Genomic DNA, 24,332 nt, shown 5'->3' on the forward strand with positions numbered 1-24,332 from the left:
GTGAGAGGGAGGCAGCGCGGCGGCAGCGTTGCCAAGGCGGGCGGGGCTAAGCCGGCTCACAGCCCGTCCTGCTCTTGCTCGGCTTCTGCTCCAGCTCCCCCGGCGGCCCGAAGGAGCACGCGCGAAGGGTGCGTGCAGAGCCCCTGCCTTTACCTTGCCCCGAGAGCGCCGCTCCAGCGGGAGGGAGGGGGGCGTGGGGAAGGAGGGACAGGGATGCTGGGGGGATAAGGAGCTGAGTGGGTGGAGGGGCAGATTGTGGGTGGAGGGAAGGGCAAAGAAGATGGGTGGATGGGGAGGGGGTCTGGGGGAGGGAGGGAAGCTGGGGGTATGAATTGGGGACACTAAGGGACTTAGGAGCAAATCAGATGGTCAAGTTAGTAGACAGAGAGATAAACAGCTGTTAGCTCCTGCTTGGAAGGAGCCTGAGATATGCAACCTTCTGGTTACCTGTCATAAGATCATCATTTTCAAGATAGATACATAAAAAGAAAAGGAGGACTTGTGGCACCTTAGAGACTAACAGATTTATTTGAGCATAAGCTTTCGTGAGCTACAGCTCACTTCATCGGATGCATTCAGTAGAAGATACAGTGGGGAGATTTTATACACACAGAGAACATGAAACAATGGGTGTTACCGTACACACTGTAAGGAGAGTGATCAGGTAAGGTGAGCTATTACCAGCAGGAGAGAAAAAAAACCTTTTGTAAAAAACCTTTTGTAGTGATAATCAAGGTGGGCCATTTCCAGCAGTTGATAAGAACATGTGAGGAATAGTGGGGTGGGGGGAGGGAAATAAACATGGGGAAATAGTTTTACTTTGTGTAATGACACATCCACTCCCAGTCTTTATTCAAACCTAATGTAATGGTGTCCAGTTTGCAAATTAATTCAAATTCAGCAGTCTCTCATTGGAGTCTGTTTCTGAAGTTTTTTTGTTGAAGAATTGCAACTTTTAGGTCTGTAATCAAGTGACCAGAGAGACTGAAGTGTTCTCCAACTGGTTTTTGAATGTTATAATTCTTGACATCTGATTTGTGTCCATTTATTCTTTTACGTAGAGACTGTCGGTTTGGCCAATGTACATGGCAGAGGGGCATTGCTGGCACATGATGGCATATATCACATTGGTAGATGTGCAGGTGAATGAGCCTCTGATATTGTGGCTGATGTGATTAGGCCCTATGATGGTGTCCCCTGAATAGATCTGTGGAAACAGTTGGCAATGGGCTTAGCTGCAAGGATAGGTTCCTGGGTTTGTGTTTTTGTTGTGTGGTATGTGGTTGCTGGTGAGTATTTGCTTCAGGTTGGGGGGCTGTCTGTAAGCAAGGACTGGCCTGTCTCCCAAGATCTGTGAGAGTGATGGGTCATCCTTCAGGATAGGTTGTAAATCCTTGATGATGCACTGGAGAGGTTTTAGTTGGGGGCTGAAGGTGATGGTTCTTTTATTTCCTTTGTTGGGCCTGTCCTGTAGTAGGTAACTTCTGGGTACATAACTCCTTAAGTCAATGGCTAAACTTTCATTGTCTGCAGTGAAGCTAGGATTTAACTCTGTGACCTAGGGACCTGTTGATGCCAAGCTGGCAAAGGGCACAGGAGGTGCATAGAGTTTTACATGACCCACTGAGTCAGATGCATTCATAATAATACCCTAACTTGTGACATCTGAGGTCTCTACTGGTCATCGTAACCACTGTGAGAGGCATGTATGCATAATAGTTAAGGAGTTATGTATCTATATCAGTGATACACAGAGGTCGTCCAAGGAATATATCAACTCATCTAGATATTTGTCTAGTTTTATAACAGGCTACATAAAAAGCACCAGTGAAGTCAGTACAAACTACAATTTCATGCAAACAAAGTGTCACACGTTCACAGTCTCAAACTCCTCCTACAAGCCCAGAGCAGCTGCTTGCCTGCCCTAAAATAAGGAACAGTGAAATAGTTAACAATGGGGATAATTGCATTGACTTTACACTTCAGACTCAACACTCAAAGGAGATGATGGGGGAATACTGTACCTCTTTAATCCATTGTCTCTATCTTGTTTGCACCTCAGGCAGATCAGGTTCCATCAGTTCAGATTAGTATTATTATTTCTATTACTATAGCACATAGGAGCCCTAGGCATAGGCCAGGACCTTATTGTGCTCGGTGCTACACAAACAGAAAAACAGGGTGATCCTTGCCATAAAGAGTTTACATTCTAAGTACGGTACAAGACAAGAAACAACCATTGGATACAGACAGGCAGAGGCTACAATGAAACTATAGAACAAGTCTACTCTTTATATTTATCAGAGAATATGCACCAATATAAGGACACCAAGATTATCAGCAAATGCGTATTCAGAAACAGAACTTACCTGCTGCTCCAAAAATCACAGGTTTCTATCTCTTGCAATATCAATTTAGCAATAGTAGAGCTTATGTTTTCCAGCAAGTCAACAGAGGGCAATGTAATTACAAGGTGATATATGAGAGCATGTCATTTCAATACAGGACAGTAAACATAAACTAGTATGTTACATACGATCTGCATACAAAAATGTAGTTCTCCACAATACACTATTCTTTTATAAATAATCTATTTTCTGAATTTTTTAAATCTGTGTTACTCATCAGTGATTTGGCCCTCTCACAATTTGGTATGAAACAAAGATAATTTGTTGTTTAATTAGAAATAAAGAATGCAGCAATGTATGTGCTTGTGTTTTAATTCTTAATGTAAAACAGTTAACATTTTAATAGTATTTCACCTTTTATACCAGCATTGTACAAATAGTGCAGGTATGAATTATGCACTAACAATAATGCTAAGCATAGTCAATGAGTTCACTTTTAATTTGATAGCCTAATTTTAAATGTAATTAACTTGTTATACAGAAAAAAGTGCTTTTTTCACAACCATAAAGGTTGTTACCATTAAAATAAAAGCTTACATGTTGCAGAAATTAAGGGGCCACCAGAGAAGTACCTGTATACCACTAAGTATTGGATTAGTCTAACCCTTCTTTGTAATATTTTCTACATTGAAGACCTATTTCTATGATGCACTGGAATGGCTCCTGGTCAGTTTTAGCTCTGGGGTCTTGTTCCTGAGTGCCTTTCTGAAGTGGAAAATGCCTACCCCTCAACCCATTCATGGGCAGTCATACAAAAATAAGCCAATGGAATCTATTCTGTGCCCAGCCTGGCTCCCAGTGAACTACTGTGGACCATTGGTAATAACGGAAATATAATCAGGTCCCTGATTTGGTTTGCAGTTTGGATTCTTGCTTAGAACATTAGGGTCCATATTTATAACTGCCTGGTTTAATAAAAAGCTGTTCCTTTAATTTTAAGTGCTGAGCAGAAAGAAAAGAGAAGGAGTGAGATCTTTTGAAATGTTACTAATCACTGTATTTATATACTGTACCTCAGAGGGAAAGTGTTTTAATCAAATTGAGCATGAGTCACCACCTGTCCCAGGCATAGCTTATGTCCTTCTTCATTTTTTCTTTTTTCCCCATGATATTTTAGTCAATACAGTTTTATGCTTGAATATTTCTTAAGCAAAGCATTTAAAAACAAAGCACTTCATTGCATAACCATCTAATCTTGAAAAGAATAGATGAATTTATAATGCCACTTGGCCTGCACTCTGGAGAAAACGTTAAATGAAGTAAACTATGGTTTTACAAAAGGTAGATCATGCCAAACCAACCTGATCTCCTTCTTTGAGAAAGTAACAGACTTTTTAGACAAAGGAAACGCAGTGGATCTAATTTACCTAGATTTCAGTAAGGCATTTGATACAGTGCCACATGGGAAATTATTAGTTAAATTGGATAAGATGGGGATCAATAGGAAAATTGAAAGGTGGATAAGGAATTGGTTAAAGGGGAGACTACAACGGGTCCTACTGAAAGGTGAACTGTCAGGCTGGAGGGAGGTTACCAGTGGAGTTCCTCAAGGATCGGTTTTGGGACCAATCTTATTTAATCTTTTTATTACTGACCTTGGCACAAAAAGTGGGTGTGTGCTAATAAAGTTTGTGGATGATACAAAGCTGGCAGGTATTGCCAATTTAGAGAAGGACGGGGATATCCTACAGGAGGATCTGGATGACCTTGTAAACTGGATGAATAGTAATAGGATGAAATTTAATAGTGAGAAGTGTAAGGTCATGCATTTAGGGATTAATAACAAGAATTTTAGTTATAAGCTGGGGACGCGTCAATTAGAAGTAACGGAGGAGGAGAAGGACCTTGGAGTACTGGTTGATCATAGGATGACTATGAGCTGCCAATGTGATATGGCAAAGGTTGCCGTTCCCTGCTGTAGTGAGTAATGCACATGACATACATTACTGATTACAGTATATACAAGAGAGAGCCCTGAAAAACTCCAATTTTGGACATTACCTAAAACTCAAAAATTGGGGAAAAAATGCACTTTTCAAACAATGATCTGGCATCATCCTAAACTGTAGGGTACACCCCCTGGACATGACTTTAAAAGAAAAAAAACTGTCTGATTATGGGTGGCTTGTATCCTCCTCTCAGAAATATCTACAGAATGGTTAAAGATAGGCAGAAAGTACTGTGACTGTGAAGTTACAGAATGGCTGCCATATGATAGAGTGCTAATGGAGGAACGTGAATAGGGGCAGGTTTTGGTCCCATAGGAAGCAGGCATGAGCCATAGCCCTCCAAACCAGCAGATGTTTTGAGAACTACAGGCTAATCCCACAGATTGTGGAGCTTCCTTTCAAAGCTTGGGCTTGTAAATGAAAGCCTAAACCCTTTGGAATATTCCCAATGCCCACTATCCCCCATAAAATCACAGCTGCACTTACTTTCTTCCCTACTGCACCTTTTCTTCCATTCAATAGGCTCTTGAAGTCATAGAGGTGCAACTTCCTTTAGTTAATGACAGCAGGACCAGTGTGATTTTATGCAGGGGAGTCTCTGTATGTTTGCAGTAGGATGATGTTTAAGGAGTGGCTTTGCACCAGCTAAGTTACTTGCCATCCAAAGAGAGAAAAACTGCAGAAGCATGAGCATATGGAGATGCTTGCAGAAGCTCAGAAGATGTGGGGAATGATGGCCCAAATGCCCCTCCCTCTTAGAGATACTATGCTCCAGGGGACTTGTGACCTGCTGATTGAACTGTGCAACATGAGGTGCCTTCAGAAGTGTGATCACTGAAAATAAATTGTTGAATGCCCAACATGGTCACCAAAGGCTCAACTTTTCCATTGAAACATAGCTCCTCCAGGAGCAGTGAGGCTTTGTACCACCCTCAAGATATGCTATCTATCTAGCTTAGGATTTTGCACTGGCAACCATTGTCCTTGTAGTGAAGTCTGAATTCCTCAAGCACCATGCTCCTCATGCACAGGGGCAGCATGCCAAGAGCCACATGACATTTCATGTGGTTATACTCCATGTGCAGTATTCCCACAACCTTTGAGATGCCATGAATCCAGAGGAAGAGCACAGCCCCTTTTCTCCCCTGATCACAGGGCGGCAGTTGTGGCTGGCCAGACATACAAGGGAGGTTTCTTGCACTTTCTCACCAGGTGCACTCATGTAAGCCACAGTCAAGCTTCAAATTAGGTGTTGATATAATGATCTAAGTAGACATCTGAGGCTTAGTCCAACTTTCATTGAAATCAATGGAAATATTATTATTATTGAGAGTCTGATCGGACTCTTAGAGGACTAATGAGCAATGCTAAGTGAGGACCCTCCAGAAAATGGTGGCCACTAGGTTAAAAGCTTTACTGTAGAGGAAGAACTTAAAAATAAAGAGGGAGAGCTGTTCTGAAAAATCATCACAATAAAGTCTTGGGATCAGGTTACTTTTATATTAATAGTTTTCAGTTTACACAGATGGGGACAAGAGAGTCCAACAGACTTGTAGTGTCTCAAATTTTGGAAGAGTCAGATTAATCAGCAGTACTAGTCCTGGTAATAACCAACTTCTTTGGTTAAAATGAGTTTAAGAATTGTGCCGCCATTCTGCTGCTGTTAGTGGGATGGCGTCAGTAAAAGTCAAGGTCATTTTCAGAACCAGTAATTGTTAACAATCTTCCTTTCTGAGACCTATTTATAGAAGAGTGCTGGGAAACGGTCAATGACCTGTGTTATACTGTGACATTTTAAAGTATTCCTCATGACTTGGTACAGGCTGAAAAACAAGCTACTTTATGGCTGCCAGCAGGAAAGACACGTGTTTTACAAAATGAGAAAATGAGATTTTACTGAAACAGAAGATTGCCCTTGCCATCATTTTAGTGTTTTAATATAAGAAATAACGAGTCATCATCAGAGATTTGTTCAGGTGTACTGCTTCAGAGATAGCGTCCAACACTGATACCAAAATCAGCCATCTGAAAGATCTTGAATAGGCTAGTGTTGTGATCCTGCTTGAGTACAGGCCAAATGCTAACAGATGGAAGTGAGGAGGGGGATAAGAATCAGTTGGCCCGCAACAAAATATTTGCCAATGTCTAAAAAGAACTTAAAATATATTAGTAAATGATGAAAGTGTTGACACGGATGACTTCATGTTTGCTATATTAATATAGAAGATAAACAAAGCAGTCAGAGACATTTGGTGCTTGTATGAGAGGAACAAAAGAATCACATTATTAACCAAGAAAGGGTTTTGGGTTTTTTTTTTGGGGGGGGGGAGAGGGGTGAATCAGTTATCAGGGTTGCTGATAAATACTAGAGAAAGCTGGAATTATTTTAAAAGGAAAAGTATGCAGAGTATAAAAGATTGAGGTCAGAGATGGATTTTTTAAGGGTCAAGTAGCAATACAATGGCCAAGGAAAAGTATAATCACTGTGGAGTATGTAGAACAGAACAGAACATCTGATGATGCTGTTTTGAATATTTTTCTAATTACCAATCAAAGACTGGCTAGAAAACAACTAATTTTATTATTACTGGATTCATTTAACTGAGCTTATTTGAAACTGCACAAGCAAGCTTGAGAAGAATTCTATTTTTTTTTTCATTTCAAAAAGACTCTACCCAACAAAGCTTGCAGAAGGGTATTGAATTAAAATGTTACATCAAAAGAACAGACTGATCATATGCTAAAGGCCTGAGTGTTAGCTGGGTGGAAGCAGTATATGATTTAAAATCTTTCTTGACTGTCATATACACTACACACGAGGGAAAAGAAACTGTTCATATCTACTTCATGTAACATTTTATCAAACACAGCAAATGTCATAAGTGAAGGTAGTTTATCATCGTTGAAGATGCTGCTGTGCAATACCGAAGGAGATTTTCATCAGGTTAATATATCAGAGTGTGAAGTTCATAGTGTGACAAATGGTGAGCACAGAAGTCTATCCTAGCAGAAGTATCAAATTCTCACTGTGCAGACTCACCACTAAATGGAGAAGAAAAACAAATCCTAAAAATATTTTGAACAAGTATTTTTAGAAATGAGTGAACATCCTAACTTGCCTATTACTGTTTTACTGATTATTGACTGATCCTTGCATGCTGCTGTGTGAAGAGTAACAGGTAGATGGTTTAATCATACCAAAAAGGGCGGGGGGGGGAGTGGAAGAAAAAAAAGAAAAAAAGAAATGCAGCAAGCACATCTCCTCTTCCTTGTATCAGTGCCACCCTTGTCTATGAATTTCTTGGAACTGATTCTACTAGAGAAAATCATGATAAACACATCAGGTGTCAATCTCTGAAACAGACTACGAATTCGTGGTGGGGCTACACATACATTTTCAAATATGTGCTAGTTTGGTCCTGAGAGAATCTCAACACCTATAGTCCCAGACCCTCTAAGTTTTATGTAATTGTAGAGCAAGCATCATTTTACACATGGATTGTAAGTAAAGATGATGTGCTAAAGGACTGATCCTACTTACCCTTCTGGTCTGGTATGGCAGTTCCTCTATTCAGTTCATGGAACCCACATATTCTCAGCATACCACCACTCTTACAAATGTATGCCCTGACATTTCAAGTCTTTCCATTGACTTCAATGAGATTTGGATCTGGACCTAAATGCCAGTACACATGGGGGCCACACGCCTGGTGACTTTTCATTACCAAATAGTAGCGTGAAGTTCTTAACTGTTAGGCAATCAGAGGTCAGGGTTAATATTTTAACTTCAGAGAGAAAAACAGACTCCGACAATAGGGAATATTCTCAGAGGGCATTTACTAGACAATGGGATCTCAGAAATAGAGCAATTACATCATAACACTGAGTACAAAGATAATCTTGAACTACACTGTTTTCTCCAAGACGTTACAGGGGTCTTGGACATTGGTACACCTTGGTCCCCCCCTATGCTCAGCCTGTGGCACACGATAGTCTAGTCTCCTAGGGGCTGTAACACTTCGGTCTAATTTTGCTTGTATGTTTAGTATATGGGTGCTGGGTGGGTATTGGTGGCCTGAGATACACAGGAGGTGAGTCTGGAGCAGTGGTGGACAACTTGCGGCCCATCAGGGTAATCCGCTGGTAGGCTGCTATACAGTTTGTTTACATTTGCACAGCCACCCTCAGCTTCTACTGCCCGCGGTTCACCTTTCCTGACCAATGGGAGCTGTGGGAAATGGCGCGGGCCGCAGGTTGCCCACCACTGGTCTAGAGCGGGGATCAGCAACCTTTGGCACGTGGCCCTCCAGGGTAAGCCCCCTGGCAGGAAGCGGCAGCCAGCACATCCCTCAGCCCGTGCTGCTTCCCACAGCTCTCATTGACCCGGGATGGCGAACGAAAGCCAGTGGGATCCGCGATCAACCGAACCTGCAGACGCGTCAGGTAAACAACCTAGCCCGGCCCACCAGGGAGCTTACCCTGGTGGGCCACGTGCCAAAGGTTGCCGATCCCTGGTCTAGAGGATCTGGTGATCTCTTCTGGTCTTAAATTCTACGTAGGCAGCAGAGGCATGCATTACTATTCTCATTATCACATTGTAATTTGCACATTTCTAGAGATGAAATGGGAAATTGTAGCTTGCAGAATGTAATACTTTGAATTGATAGACCACTTAGCTTGTCTTATCTAAAGCTCTCAAGTGCTTTTACAAACAGTAAGGGCCAATTTTTTTCTAACTTTACTCATACTGAATAGTGCCTTACTTCGCAACTGGTTTTGATTGCATTACATGCAGAATAAAGTGCTTTTCCACATTAGCAAGGGTGTCAAAATGCTGCCATAAATGTATAATTACATGTATATTGTCCTGATGTGCTGTCCTGCAGGAAGATAGTGCCTTGTTCATAAGAACTCACTGTATTCATTTCAAACTTTTAACAAAAATATTTGAAGAGAGAGTTTTCTAAATATGTTGTATGTGTATTCTGGCCAATTTTAACTCTTACAAAACCTTCACAAACATTAACTAGTTAATTACCACACAACTCACATGAGGAAATGAAGGCAAAAAGGTTAAGTAATTTAACTAGGGTCACAGAGCAAGTCAGAGTGAGGATCAGAATCCAGAAGTCACCTTAGTACTGTGCTTAGTACTTCTTATACTAGGATGCCAGAGGCCATGTTGGCTGTTCTTCAGTGTTGTCGGTTCATTTTGGCTGGCTGCCAGGAGTTTTGGTGGCCTAAGGTCAATATCAAGAGTTTAGACTACACCGCCCGCATGGTCACACATTGCTGTGGGTTCATCCTAGAAATGGAATGACTTTTCATCATGTATATCACAGATTCCAAAAATCAGCCCCATGCTAGAGGGAGGAGATCATGCATCAACAGTAGACTTTGGGGAAAACTGGTGGTACATTTTAAACCTAATGATTCCTTTATGTTTTCAAGGCTGTCTTTCCCAGGAAGAGAACTAGAAACTTACTGTTGTCCCCTCCCAAAATGTAGTGACTAGCTCTGAAATTTTGATGTGTTGAAAATAAAGGGGGAACATGACCATGTGGTTTATAAGCCACAACAGTAATTTCCAGTAATCTCTGCATCACTCTAAAGGTTGCATTTTTGAGGTTTCTCTCTTTGTGAGATACAAACTTGAATATTTACTCATATATGTGCCTGTAAATTCTATTACTGAGACCCTAACAATCTGATGTCTACCTCTTAATGTGGGTTTGTGTACAGACAAAAGACAGGTCTTTTGAAAATATGGTTCTAAATGAATCAATGTATTGACCAGTCTCTACTTGATTTAGGCTGGATGGTTTTGTCAAGTGACCTCAGGAAGTCTCCTAGCACTAAAATTCCAGATCATGGAAAAATCAGAATTTGGATTCAGCCAAGCTGTTTAGTAGAAAATAAACTGGAACCTATGAAAATTCCATTTTTATTAAGTAGGCTGCCTTTTCAATTAGATTTAAAAAGACTGGGTTTGTAAGGTTCTTTTGGAATGTTTAGAACTGTGGCTTGCTTTTAATGACTGTTCAGGGATCTTGTCTACTCGTGCTCTGTCCTGCTGAGTGCTACTAGCAACTTGTGTGTCTTTGCCTTTCAGATATTTCCAGAGATTTCTTCCCATCTGTTTGTTTCATTTTGCTTACAGTTATATTTCTATTTATTAACTTTAACTGAAGGACTGGAGGTCTGAAAAACATACCTTACAATGAGAGACTCAAGGAGATTAATCTATTTTGAATATGGAAGAGAAAGTTAGGGGGCAACTTGATCAGTCAGTAAGTACCTACGCGGACAACATATCTGATACTAGCAGGCTCTTTAAAAAAAGCAAAGAAAGGTATAACAAGATCAACGGTTGGAAGTTGAAGCTAGAAAAAAATTTACACTTTGTTTGAATTTAACAGTGAGAGCAATTAACTACTGTATTGTATCAAAAATGTGGTTAAGTCTCCATCACTTGATGGAGTGTTTTTTAAACTTAATACTGAATGTCTTCCTAAGAAGATATCAGTGACGATAAAAATCAATGATTTAAAAAAAATATTTTTTTTATTTAAATCGGATTTTTTTGATCAAATGCTTTTTGAGGAAAAAACCTATCTAAAGATAGTTTTAATTAAGATATATTATAGCTCAAAGATATCTCATAATGGAATAGGGATTATAAATTCGAATTCTATAGTATGAGACAATATATTCATGTAATGTTTAAGAAAAGTTTTGTAAATGAGTTTCAATAGATTAGGGACCCAATCTTATGGGGTTCCAGGGGCTTCTGTATAGGTTAATCTTTACATCTACCCAATGGGACTCAGTGCAAAGTCTAGAAGATACCATCAGAGATGCTTACTTTTGCAGTTCTCAAACTGTGGATTTGTGTCTCCAGAGGTGACATGCTTGTTAACAGCAAAAATGTTTTTAAATAAATAAATAGAGGTGAGAAATAACAGACCTCAACCCTATTGTCCCTCTGCAAATTTGTGGACACAGAGTCAGTCCCCTACCTCTCTCTAAAAGTGCAAAGTTTCAAAAAGTTCAATGAATAAAAGATTGTTGGGGGCGGAATAGATCTGGACAAGGAGAAGAAGTCTGGAGATAAATGTGAGAAGGGAGGGACAGGCAGAGGTAAAAGTAAACCATACATTCTGGTACAGCATACTGGTTTGCCTTCCCCAGACAACAATTTAAAGGCCCTGGGACTCCCAGCAGTGGCTGGAGCCCCTGGCCCTTTAAATCACTGCCAGAGCCCCTGGCCATCTCTGCCACCCCGGATCTTTGGCAGCAGGGCTCAGGCACCAATTTAAAGGGCCCAGGTCTCCACTACCATAGCAGCGGCCAGAGCTCTGTGCCCTTTAAATGCCCCCCAAGCCCCGGGGCTCCCAGCCGCCTCTGCAGTTGGTAGCTCCGGCAGTGATTTAAAGGGCCTGGGGCTCCCAGCCACCACTACCACAGCTGGAGTCTAGGGCCCTTTAAATCTCAGTTGAGGCCACGCCCCCTGCTCTGGACTCCAGTAAGTCCTTTCAGTTATTTTCACCCCCAAGTCTTGAGGTCTTTCTGAGCGTAGCCTTCACTGATTTGAGATCTACCATACCATACTCCCATTAGAAGGGAAAACCTATAATGGCAGCAGGCCGTAAGAGAGACCCAGTTTGGGTCTCATCTATCTCTGAGTTGTGAAGAGTATGTATTAATGTTATAACAAATGCAAATGCAGCTAGTCCATTAAGAATCTGCAAGCCTGCTTGTATCATCATCAGTCAAGGGGAAAGACTGCGAATTCATATCCAATCTAGTATGTTAAGCTTAGTTTGTGTTTGTTTATTTGCTAGATAATCTGCTTTGATCTGTTTGCTAGCCCTTATAATTACTTAAAATCTATCTTTTATAGTTAATAAACCTATTTTATGTTTTCACTCTAAACTTACTGGTTTAGATTAAGTGCTTGGGAATCTTAGCTCAAGGGACTGTTGTATTTCCTCTCCACATTGAGGAGGAGGTGAACTGGATAATAAATTCATAATGGTCAGGGTTTTGACCAGGGCAGGACGGTACAGCTCTGGGGTTCTAGACTGGGAAGCTGGTAATTATTTTGGCTGTAGCCTCTCTATTGTTGGTTCATGCAGTGGCTTGTCAGAGATCCTGCATGTAACTGCAGCTGAGCGTCCCTACCTGTGTGAATGCTGGTGGAAGTGTAGGACCAGGAGCAGCTCTTCAGCTTGTCACAGCAGCACAGGATAAGAGGGAGCTCAGGCTGGTGAGTCAAAGGGCTCACAGTGGCACCCCAGTTCCAGGTGGCAGCCCAGGGAGAACCCATCACAGTATGTAACCCATAAAAGTTACACTCACAATCACAAATGATGATCACCCAGCAGCAATAAAATAATCACAAACAATCAATTAACTTCCATTAATGGAAGCAACACAGCCTCTTTAAACCCTTGAGCAAATTACCCTCAGTCTTCCCCCAGTCCTTGTGTGGCTTTTGCAATACACCTGTGTCAAGGTTCCTCCCCCACTCTGAACTCTAGGGTACAGATGTGGGGACCTGCGTGAAAAACCTCCTAAGCTTATCTTTACCAGCTTAGGTCAAAACTTCCCCAAGGTAACAAATATTACCCCCGTTATCCTTGGAATGGCCGCTACCACCACCAAACTAATACTGGTTACTGGGGAAGAGCTGTTTGGACGCGTCCTTCCCCCCAAAATACTTCCCAAAACCTTGCACCCCACTTCCTGGACAAGGTTTGGTAAAAAGCCTCACCAATTTGCCTAGGTGACTACAGACCCAGACCCTTGGATCTTAAGAACAATGAACAATCCTCCCAACACTTGCACCCCCCCCTTTCCTGGGAAATGTTGGATAAAAAGCCTCACCAATTTGCATAGGTGACCACAAACCCAAACCCTTGGATCTGAGAACAATGAAAAAGCATTCAGTGTTTTACAAAGACTTTTAATAAAAAATAGAAGTAAATAGAAATAAAGAAATCCCCCCGGTAAAATCAAGATGGTATATATATCTTACAGGGTAATTAGATTCAAAAACATAGAGAACCCCTCTAGGCAAAACCTTAAGTTACAAAAAAGATACACAGACAGAAATAGTTATTCTATTCAGCACAATTCTTTTCTCAGCCATTTAAAGAAATCATAATCTAACACATACCTAGCTAGATTACTTACTAAAAGTTCTAAGACTCCATTCCTGTTCTGTCCCCGGCCAAGACGACTACAGACAGACACACAAACCCTTTGTTTCTCTCCCTCCTCCCAGCTTTTGAAAGTATCTTGTCTCCTCATTGGTCATTTTGGTCAGGTGCCAGCGAGGTTACCTTTAGCTTCTTAACCCTTTACAGGTGAGAGGAGCTTTCCCCTGGCCAGGAGGGATTTCAAAGGGGTTTACCCTTCCCAATAATCACAAACAATCAATTAACTTCCATTAATGGAAGCAACACAGCCTCTTTAAACCCTTGAGCAAATTACCCTCAGTCTTCCCCCAGTCCTTGTGTGGCTTTTGCAATACACCTGGAAGATCATCAGGTTCAAGCTATTTCAGACCAAAGCTCACTACAGCTGTACCAAAATTTCATTGCTGCTACAAGATACTGAGCAGAATTGGTCAGAAATTTTTCAATAAAACAGTTTTCCATCAGCAAATGTAGATTTGACAGGATCAGAAAGTTCCACACAAACATGCCAATTCCTTTCAAATTCCCATGGTTTCCAGGTTCCTTACTCTGCAACAGCCCACAAGGCAGATTTCCAGGGGACCTAGACTCACAGGCATCATGGTTCCCTGGCCCTGCAGCAATGCACAAAGTAGGCTGCCACAGAGCCCAGGCTCCAGGCTTCCAGTTTCAGCAGTCTTCCTGGCAGAATCCCAGCTCTTCAGCAGTCTGGTGAACAAGGAAATAAGACAAGATGCTCACTCAGTACTAAATAGAACAACAGTTGTTTTGAATGATTTTAGAAATAAAAATAATATTGAAAAAATACTAGTAAAATATAAAAGTAAAAAAACCCATTAAATTTAACATAAAGGTCAAATTTGAAACATTTCATGTTGAAAGCACAAAACATTTTCAAATTTTGAAACTTTTTTCAGAATTACTGTTGAAAAAATCTGAAACTTCCAATTTTTGTTGTGAATCAAAACTTTTATTATTTCAGAATTACCTATGGGATAGGAATTTTGAGTTTCAATCAGATGTAATAATGCACAACAACTTGGGGAAGAAGCCAGTGCCCAAAAAGATGTTTTCAGATGTGACAGTCCACCAAGAAGTTGGGGACTCTCGAAGGGAAGATGACACCCAGAAGCTGGCATCAGGCAGCAATAGAACAATGCTTGTTGTATTTTCTTTTACCTGGGATACGCTACGGGATTGCTTACATGCACAAAGTTGCCTATATGCCTATTAACAGGTCCGGAGCCTTTGAGTCTGACCCAATCACAACTGAAGTAATCAGGAATCTTTCCATTGACTCCAGTGGGCAATGGATCAGATCCTTTGTTAGTGAAACTACTACATACTTACAATGAAAAAGTCATTTCATAATACTACTAGAGTTTTATACAAATACTATGTGCACTTAAAAATATCTGCATATTAGATATGTGCAAGATTACACTCTCCCAAACCAGCTGCTATATTTGGTCAAGGAGCTCTTCATGGTACAGTACTAGTGTATAAGCATGGTATACAATATATTGTTTTTAGCAGATATCTTGCTATGGAAATGTATTTCTAGAAAACGGCATATTCAATCTTCTGATCCTACAAGATGTTTATTTTCAGCTTAACATGAACATAACGTTGTAGTTCAAAAAGAAAGTAGTATATAATAATTGTAATAAGGTCCTCTGCCCGCCTTTCTTCCTGGAGCCTGGCGGACCACCCCAATAAAGCTCAGAGAGGCTTTGCAGAGGTTATGCAGCAGCCGTGGCTTTATTTACACAAACAGTTCTCCCACCACCCGTTGAGCTGTTTACAAGGCTTACAGGGTTCGTTCCCTCTTTGGCTAGCAGTCACCCCATAGCCAGGAGACTGAGTAGTCTCCTGGCAGTCCCCCTTCATACTGGCTCCCAGCCCTTATAACTGCTGGCCTGTCAGGCCCACAGGTGGAGCCAATCCCCAGGCCAGGCATCATGCCTGTTACACCAGCTCCAATCTATTTCTGTTGATTGGAGCTGGCTGAGCAGGGGCTAATTAGATGCTTTTGCAGCAGCACCCTGCAACAATAATATAATTTCATCTTCACCTCCAGCTTCCTTTGGGGTTGTGTAAATGCTTTTTGGGTTTTCCCCACTTCCAACTCTATTTAAAATAAATAAAAAGATGAAAGACTTGTTAATTATGGACACATATGAGCCAGGGAAGAAAATACATTAAAAAATAGTTAAAGATCGCAAACCTGTATAACTCCAACATAATGTGGTTGAATTTAACATTTGATAGCTTTAACAGGACACTGTTTTCTTTGTGATTATGTAGGTAGAAAATTCATAGTGTGGATTTTGCTCAACTCTCAAATTCAGGAACCAGGATAAAATTTCCACCAATATAAAGAGAGAGAGCCTTCTTCAAAGGGTATTTTTCAGCTAGGATTGTTTTTCCCCATGGAGTGCCACTTAATTAAAGGGGATGCAGGATGGTATAGAGCTCTTTGAGAAAGCATGAGAAAGAGGCTGAGCATCAAATAATTTTAAATGACATTTACTCTTTAAATAAGCTGGTCAGCAACTCAGCTTTCCTCTTCCTGTTCAGAATATCTTATACGTACACACACATACACAGACACACACACACCCCATCTCTTCCCCTCCACCCCAGAAAAAAACAAAAAACAAAAATGGGAACTAAGCGACAACAAAGAAAAAGGAAAATTGACACCAGCGACCAAACAATGAATCCAACAATGGTATTGGTTTCATGGAACGACTTTCAATGAGAGTTTATTCGGTTTTGATGACATCCTTTTATGCAGAAGCACTAGATTTGTGGATACTTAGACAGATACTTCACTAGTCAGGTTTTTTTTGCCTTCTTAGCAAGAAACAGCAGATCAGTTTCAGCAAAGGGGAATACTGCTATTATTTTTGAGCTACTCCACTACTTTTACTGCCACAAACAGTAATGGAGAAAATTGGAGAATATCCAGTACTGAATATCCTTCCATAATAGGATCTATTTCTGAAAAATGATCACATCCCTTCTTTCTTTTATTTCCTCCCTCAAAAATGTACCCTGTTGCTCTGGGATCAGAAACAACACTGGTGTGAAAATGCAGCTACTTTAAGGCAATGGAACAATCAAATGCAGAAATGCACAGTTAATGAAATTCTGCAATATTATAGCATCAGAAAATATAAAACACCACAGACTGGATTTTGGTACCTTTATTTTTTGCGATAGCTTTCAGTCTGATTCTCCAGTCCACATTGTTTAATATTACGCACTTGTTTAGAAATTTCCTAATCTAGTTTAAAGGTACCAAGCTCTTTGTTCAAAAGACATTTGATTAGAGATTATTGAACTGTTCTCCATAATAGTACACCCTTGGGAGAAGGCACCTCAGTGAATATACCAATTAAGAGTTGCACTCAGACAAAAATAAGAAGCATAAGAACAAACAGTGGCATTAACAAGCAAAAAAAAAAAATTGTAGCGGAGAGACAATGTGAACTAAAATGCAGTGTTTAAAAATATTATGTATTTAGATTCAAAGCCCCATGGAAAGTGTCTTGTTGTTTGCATTTTATTTGGATTTTTGAGGGTAGGTAAGGAAAAGTCAGGAATGTAGGCAAGGGGTAAACATACTAGGCTAGTCAGTTGAAGTGGCAAATAACTAAGTTAATTCAGAGTTAAGATGGCTTGATGGCATGTCATCCCCTTGCAGAACATTGAGTTGAGTAAAATTCAAATGTCTGAATACCAGGACATGCAAAGTTAAGGGTGCCCATGCAACCTGAGCTCTGCCCTATTTCACTAATGCCCCAATATGGCCTGTTTACACACACTTCAGTAACTGTGCAGTTGGCAGAGAAAAGATATGTACATGCTCTTCACACCTCCTTTATTTGTTTCACAACCCATTCACTCTCACCCACAGGATTCCATATAACACTATTAAAGGACAAGAAAGGGGGAAAAAAGGTTGCCCTGCCAGCCTGTCCAACGGGGCTGGCACTAGAAAGAGATGTCATGCCAAGGCATCCCAAAGCTGAATGTTAATAAGCATTTCTTAACAAAAGTATTTATGGGAGTAAGGGAAGGGAGCTTTGAAACTTACATTTTTCTTTCTCTTGTGACTCTAAATCTAATGGTGCATCTGTCTGTTTTTATCAGCAGCTTCTGGCATGGTGGCCTTGCAGGGTACACCCTCCACACCAGCAGAATACTTGACCCTGATGAGGAGGAGAAAGAAGAGGGTTAGGGAGGACATATTCTGTGAGATCCTGCAATGCATCAGGCCATGACCAAAGGATATGGAGGGCCAATATGACAGGCAGCATGGAGAAACTCAGAACAGGAAAAAGTCCTGGGGGTCCCAGCAGGACAAGGAGCAGGAAATGCAAAATGGGTCTTGACAGGCAGCAAATCCAAATGCTGGACCTACAGGTAACTCTATCCTTTGCCATCCTTGGAGTCCCTTTGCAGTCCACGGAGAAATTCACGGTCACTGTTCTGTACACAACCCAATATATCATATTCTGGTACTGCAGCCTGCATCCTTGCTCCCACCACTCCATACCGGGGGACATCAAGAAAATTACTGCTTCACATACATTGACCCATGAGAACCATAAGTGGTGTGTGTGTAGCCACAACTGACAACATGTGTTTACACAAATAGACATAAATGTTTACTTCCTTTTTAAATTTAAATTCTAGCTCCTTTAAATTATGTTAAAATTGTGTATAACATTTTTGTCTTTTTCACATTGCTTTTCTGCAGGTTCTCTCCCCCACCCCCCTCTCCCCACACACACTCAAGAAGGTACTATTTTTGGAGACTCAAGTTATCTTTATTACAACACAACAAATAATGCACAATGTATAGTGGTATTCAAGAAAATAAACTGTACTTGTAAATGCACACCAAGCACCACAAAAATCATGGCTTCAGGAGAACTCCTAGCCATATTCAGAAATGTACAGCAAGAACACCACAATTCACAGCAGCACCCAATGGAATGGGTACCAGCCAGCAAAGACTCACCTATAAATAATGTAGATTACACAAGATAGACACAATTCCATGAAAGCAGAAGAGAACAGTGCTGTAGCTGACTGTTAAAATTCTCTTTCAAAGCCTCCTTCAAGCACACAGCTCCACATTGGGATCTTCTAATAGCCCTTGTGTCTGGTTGTTCAATGTCAGCAGACAGCCATTCCATCTCTGCTCTGGCAGCAGCTTTTCCTCCTTTGCCTTACAGATATTATGCAGGACACAACAGGCAGCTACAACCGTTGGGATGTTTTTTCAAAGTGACATCCCAACTAGTGAGGAAACACCGCCAGCACCCCTTCAGTCTACCAAATGTGCATTCAACTGTCATTCTGTACCTGCTGAGCTGTTAGTTGAATCTTTTCTGTTCTGGTACTGTTGCGGTGGCCAGTGTAAAGCTGCATAAGCCGGGGTAGGCTGGTCTTCCAGAATCACTGCTGGCATTTCAATATCACCAATGATTACCTCACAGTCAATTCAGCCACCAGGCAACCTACTTTCCTACCTACTCTCCCTTCCAGAAATGGCCTATAAAGTATTCCTGTACCCCATAAGAATGGGATGTAGATCCAGCCATGGCTAGCAATCAGGTATCAGTGGTAAGAAACTTGACAACTTCTCAGCTTCATAACATCAGTCACACGGACCCAACACTGCTGAAGCTCCTATTAAGCTCTTGCCGCTGTCCCTCAGCCTCCTGCAATCCCTCTCAGCTCCTGACCATTCCTCCTCCCTGGCTCCTGCACCTGGGCCCCGCCTGCTTTCATCCTTCCCAACTTAATGATTCCTGCCCCTCTCCCACTTCCCTCCAGTCCTGTCCCATCCACACCTCCTGGATCTTGCTCCTACCCCCAGACTCCTACAACCAAAGAACCTCTCTTGTCTTCCCCCCAACAGCATTTTCTCTACTCCGCCCCCTCCCGCCCCATACCTCATCCCTCTGCATTGCAGGCCGGTTGCTTCCTCATCCTCATTTTTGGCTGGTGTACCACCATGCAGAGCAGTGGTGGCACGGGACAGACAGGCTTTCCACTCTCAGTGTTTGGCACCACAGCTGTCCCAGGCTGCCAGTAAGTGCAATTTCAGGGAAGGTCATGCTCAGCCTCTGCATCCCTGGGATGGAGCATTCCGGGAACAGACCAGAATCTTTGGAGAATTTAGCAGCCAAACTCTACCATGTCTCTACTGATCATGTGCAAATAGATTTTTTTCAAAGGCTTATAACTGGGCCCATCTGGCAGATTTTCATAGGAAGAGCAAAGGGTACTTCCCTGATACCAGAATTACCCATCTGCCCAATTTCAAGTCCCTACTGCAAACCAGAAGGGCACTAGAGCTTTTCAATGAAAAGACTGAGGGAGAAAATTAAACACCATCAACAAAGTTTTTGGAGAGTGTTGAGGACAATTTCCTGGTGCAAGTGCTGGAGGAACCAACTAGGGGCCATACGTCTCTTGACCTGCTGCTAACAAACAAGGAAGAATTAGTAGGGGAAGTAGAAGTGGGTGGGACCATGAGATGGTTGAGTTCAAGATCCTGACAAAAGGAAGAAAGGAGAGCAGCAGAATGTGGACCCTGGACTTCAGAAACGCAGACTTTGACTTCCTCAGGGAACTGATGGGCAGGATCCCCTGGAAGGCTAATATGAGGGCGAAAGGAGTCCAGGAGAGTTGGCTGTATTTTAAAGAAGCCTTATTGAGGGCGCAGGAAGAAACCATCCCGATGTGCAGAAAGAATAGCAAATATAGGAGGAGATCAGCTTGGCTTAACAGAGAAATCTTCGGTGAGCTTTAACAAAAAAAGGAAGCTTACAAGAAGTGGAAACTTGGACAGATAACTAGGGAGGAGTATAAAGATATTGCTCAAGCATGCAGGGCTGTAATCAGGAAGGTCATAGCACAATTGGAGTTGCAGCTAGCAAGGGATGTGAAGGGTAATAAGAAGGGTTTCTGCAGGTATGTCAGCAGCAAGAAAAAGGTCAGGGAAAGTGTGGGGAGGCATCCTAGTGACAGATGATGTGGGAAAAGCTGAGGGACTCAGTGCTTTTTTTGCCTCGGTCTTCACAGACAAGGTCAGCTCCCAGACTGCTGTACTGGGCAGCACAGTGTGGGGAGGAGATGAGCGGCCCTCAGTGGTGAAAGAACAGGTTAAGGACTATTTAAAAAAGCTGGACATGCACAAGTTCATAGGGCCAGATCTAATGCATCTGAGGGTGTGGAAGAAGTTGGCTAATGTGATTGCAGAGCCATTAGCCTTTATCTTCGAAAACTTGTGGTAGTCGGGGGAGGTCCTGAATGACTGGAAAAAGGCAAATATAGTGCCCATCTTTAAAAAAGGGAAGAAGGAGAATCCGGGGAACTACAGACTGGTCAGCCTCACCTCAGTCCCTGGAAAAATCATGGAGCAAGTCTTCAAGGAATCCATTTTGAAACACTTGCCGGAGAGTTAGGTGATCAGGAACAGTCAACATGGATTCGCCAAGGGCAACTCATGCCTGACCAACCTGATTGCCTTCAATGATGAGATAACTAGCTCTGTGGATATGGGGAAAGTGGTGGACGTGATATATCTTGACTTTATCAAAGTTTTTGATACAGTTTCCCACAGTAGTCTTGCCAGGAAGTTAAAAACATATTGATTGGATGAATGGAGTATGAGGTGGATAGAAAGCTGGCTAGATCGTCGGGTTCAACCGATAGTGATCAATGACTCAGTGTCTAATTAGTAGCTGGTATCAAGCGGAGTGCCCCAAGGGTCTGTTCTGGGGCCGGTTTTGTTCAACATCTTCATTAGTGATCTGAATGAGGGAACGGATTATACCCTCAACAAATTTGCGGATGACACTAAATTGGGGGGAGAGGTAGATATTCTGGCAGGTAGGGATAGGTCCAGAGTGACCTAGACAAATTGAGCCAAAAGAAATCTGAAGAGGTTCAACTAGAACAAGTGAAGAGTCCTGCACTTAGGATGGAAGAATCCCATGCACTGCTAGAGGCTGAGGACTGACTGGCTAAGCAGCAATTCTGCAGAAAAGGACCTGGGGATTACAGTGGATGAGAAGCTGGATATGAGTCAACAGTGTGCCCTTGTTGCCAAGAAGACTAAGGTATACTGGGCTGCATTAATAGTAGCTGCACCAGCAGATTGAAGGAAGTGATTATTTCCCTCTATTCAGCACTGGTGAGGCCACATCTGGAGTATTGTGTCCTGTTTTGGGCTCCCCTCTACAGAAAGGATGTAGACAAATTGGAGAGCGTGCAGCGGAGGGCAACAAAAATGATTTGGGGGCTGGGGCACATGAGGAGAGGCTGAAGGAACTGGGCTTATTTAGTCTGCAGAAGAGAAGAAAGAGTGAGGGGGGATTTGATAGCAGCCTTCAACTATCTGAAGGGGGGTTCTAAAGAGGATGGAGCTCGGCTGTTCTTAGTGGTGGCAGATGACAGAACAAGGAGTAATGGTCTCAAGTTGCAGTGGCGGAGGTCTAGTTTGGATATTAGGAAAAAGTATTTCACTTGGAGGGTGGTGAAGCACTGGAATTGTTACCTAGGGAGATGGTGGAATCTTCATCCTTACAGGTTTTAAGGCCTGGCTTGACAAAGCCCTGGCTGGGATGATTTAGTTGGGGATTGGTCCTGCTTTGAGCAGGGGCTTGGACTAGATGACCTCCTGAGGTCTCTTCCCACTCTTTCCCTAAACTCTAATCTTCTGTGATTCCATGAAAACAGTGTATTTTACCCTTACCTCATTCTAAGAAATTGGTGAAACATTAAGGTTGAAATTCCCCCTCCTCCATGAAAAAAAAAATCTTCCTGGGGCAGATACCCTGCGTGGAAAATTTCAGTTAAAATGTTTTAAGTTTGGCGACATGATAAGTAAATGAAAATAGGGTCTTATAATGGAAATTGTCAGACAACCTTTCCTATTGGTGTTACAACCTATGCTGCTATTAACATGTATAACGTGAAGGACAAAATTTATGAAACCTGCAAGATGATAGATGTTTAACTATGCAAAGCAACCACAAGATTTTTTTTAACTCTTCTGTGTCATTCTCCCACCACTATCTAGGTTATTGCTGAGTTTAAGTAGTACACTCTTCAACATGGACTATATTTGCATTTGTTCATAAAACACCTGGCCCACATATGGTGCTATACAAATAACAGTAAAAGAACAATAGTGACTACAACACTGGCACTGATCATGTAAATTTCCCCACTCTGTGCTGTGTCGACCTGAAGATTATCATGATGTTCCACCACCTAGGAATCCTTTTGAATTCCTCTTGTACTACTGGATGACATGTTCCACCTGCCAGTCCGGCGTCTGTATCCCATCCTACCAGACTTCATCTCTGCCAGCATGATCCATGCATTTGTGACATCCAGACTTGACCACAGCAATGCATAGGAGCTGGGAGCAATGCATAGGAGCTTAAACCTCAGTCTTTAAAACACAGCTTCAATTGCTTCACAATGCAAATGGTCACCTACTCAGGAACACAGATTCCTCATGAGGACAACTCCAAGTGATCCTGCCCTGAGTTATTTTCCGTTGACTACATAGCAATATACAAAGTTTCAGTCCTTACACTCAAAATCCTCCATGGAACCTCAGTTCTCGGGATAATCTCCTTTAAAAGCTATACTTGGAGGAATAGTGGAGCAACAGAACTGTCAATCTCAAGAATGAGACTCATGAGACAAAGGCATTCACAGCAGCAAGCCAACTAATATAGAACCAACTCCTACAGGATAACAGATCCCCAGAATCTCACCACCTTCTGATTAAAATGCAAACCCAATTTCTTTCAGCTACCCTCTCTTACAAAACAAAGGAAAACAGGAAAGCACTTAGCAGAAAAACTTCCCTGAATCCTGGCTAAAACATGTAATGTTGCCAGATACTATGATGAGCACAGTTGAATGACTGGATAGTCTCCAAAGCCTCTTAAACCTTGACATCTATCAGAAAGACAAGTCGGTTGTCAGATAGAATCAGTTGATACAGTGGGTTTTGTGATGTGGATATCAGTTAAAGATCACTTGCTTATTCTACACAGGCCACAAAACAGCCATCATATGGTACTAACCAGTATATAAGATAGAGAAACTTTCATTTATAAGTCAGAAATTGTTGTGTTTTTTCTTATTGGTTGTGTTTTTGTTTGTTTGTTTTGTAAGCTCAGAAGCAAACAGAACAGGAAAAAATGTAAGGAGAAGGTTAGAAGAAAATCACCATGAGAAAAGTCTGCTTCCAGACTGGGGGCAAAAGACAGATAAGAAGAGAATAGAGAAGGATAAGTTCAAGACACAATAATGGATGAACTATTTCTGTTTTCCTGGGCTGAAACTAAAATTGTTGCCCTCCCTCCACCCTACACTATTTAATGGCAGAAAGAAAAAACTCAACTCCACCTCTTCTAGGCTCTATGGGGCACTGGAGCTAAATACTGCAAACTGGCAAAATTTTAGCATATTTATTTACAATATATAAGCCAGCGTTCTAGACTCTGGATACAAAATAAATAAATAAATAAAATCATTTTATACACTGTTCAGATGTTCAAGGATCTGTCTTGGATATCATAGTGAAAAATTCACAAGTAAATCAAGTCTTTCCAAAAACAGAAACATTGTATGGATATTATTCCTTTCTTTCTGATGCCTACTGACTGTGGTATTTTTGTTTATTTTTCCCCAAAGTTTTGCTCTTTCATAAGTAAGTA

The 24,332-nt window shown here is 41.6% G+C and overlaps 1 long non-coding RNA gene across 2 annotated transcripts; it reads left to right on the forward strand.

Annotated features, from left to right (window-relative positions):
- Positions 1-5: 5 nt before the first annotated feature.
- Positions 6-24,149, forward strand: LOC311517019. 2 transcript variants are annotated; one of them, XR_014710565.1, is made up of 3 exons: positions 6-128; positions 17,725-17,994; positions 23,788-24,149. It is a non-coding gene; the product is annotated as an uncharacterized lncRNA (long non-coding RNA). The 2 variants fall into 2 exon arrangements; XR_014710566.1 differs by having other exon boundaries at positions 23,793-24,149.
- The last annotated feature ends 183 nt before the right edge of the window (positions 24,150-24,332 follow it).

Source organism: Lepidochelys olivacea (assembly GCF_965140295.1).
Source record: "Lepidochelys olivacea isolate rLepOli2 genome assembly, chromosome: 2".
Lineage (NCBI taxonomy): Eukaryota > Metazoa > Chordata > Testudines > Cheloniidae > Lepidochelys > Lepidochelys olivacea.